The sequence below is a fragment of the Octodon degus genome, unplaced genomic scaffold, assembly GCF_000260255.1.
Source record: "Octodon degus isolate 3935 unplaced genomic scaffold, OctDeg1.0 scaffold00016, whole genome shotgun sequence".
Taxonomy (NCBI): domain Eukaryota; kingdom Metazoa; phylum Chordata; class Mammalia; order Rodentia; family Octodontidae; genus Octodon; species Octodon degus.
This window is the reverse complement of record NW_004524592.1, coordinates 7,684,597-7,685,710: the sequence shown is the minus strand read 5'-3', so window position 1 is coordinate 7,685,710 and position 1,114 is coordinate 7,684,597. Positions and strand designations below refer to the sequence as shown.

Genomic DNA, 1,114 nt, shown 5'->3' with positions numbered 1-1,114 from the left:
TCTATGAGTCGAATGGTATCCTCTGAAGTCTTATCCTTTGACTTCTTCAGCTTATTCATTGCATCAGTACGAACCCTCCATAAAGAGTCTTTGGCCTTGTTGGTGTTCTGTTTAGCCAGTTTCACCAGCATCTCCCTGTGCTCTCTGGTTACTTTAGGAATAGGTACCCGAATCAGCGTCCTTTCCACTTCTGGGTTCAGATTCATTCCACTTTCTCTTATAGCCTTGATAGCTGCAGCTGTACACTCTGGGAAGCTGGCCATATTCACCAAAATCAACTGTGGCGACTTCATGGTGATCTGGCTAATCTGGTTTAAAGCAAGCTTCCCATCAGTAGTTACCACAGTAATATGATCAAAGGATCCTGGCGAAGTCCTTATATTAAGAGTCTTATTGAAATTATCCTTGAGTACTTCTATCACAGACTTCATTTCTTCATCCACTTCTTCCAAGTTGATTATATCTTCAACCAAAGCTGTGTTAATGTTCACTCTGGTTTGGGATTGTCCTTTCCCTTTGGCTTTGGCTTTCTTGGTTGCAAAAGAATGAATTGGTAGGGCCTGATAAGCCATGTGCTGGCTATGGTCAGGCTGTCTTCCACTCACTGTCTTCAGTGCAATTTCTGAAACAGGTCTGACCAAGACTCCAAGGTAATTACAAGAAGCAGGGTGGATCAAACGGAAGCATTTTAATCCCAAGGCCATGACTAAAAACAATCCTTGTGAATACCAGCTATCGCCCAGGTTACTAAGGGGAAGCCTCGTGCGACCTATTTTTATTTTTTAATTTATGTCATAGAGTATGCAAATAATAAGACATTAGAAGTGATACACATTTTTTAAAACAAGATGAAAAGTATTCAACAAAGGGCAGGCCAAATAGTTCAATGGATTAAAGCACTTGCAAACAGACTGAGGGGCCAGGGGTTCGATCCCCAGGCCTGCCGTGCCGGCACTGCCCCCTGGGTGTGCTGAGATGGCAATTGAGACTGGGTGTGGTGGCATAGACCCATAATCTCAGCTCTTTGGAGGCTGTAACCAGGTGGATCACTACAAGTCTGATCTAGTAGTGAGACCCTGAACACCCTGTAGACCCTCCCTAAAAATAAAAAAAA

The 1,114-nt window shown here is 43.4% G+C and overlaps 1 pseudogene across 1 annotated transcript; it reads right to left on the bottom strand.

Annotated features, from left to right (window-relative positions):
* Positions 1-5: 5 nt before the first annotated feature.
* Positions 6-751, bottom strand: LOC101579508 (annotated as a pseudogene). The gene has a single exon (XR_001117006.2). The product of XR_001117006.2 is annotated as a ribosome-recycling factor, mitochondrial pseudogene (transcript).
* Positions 752-1,114: the final 363 nt, after the last annotated feature.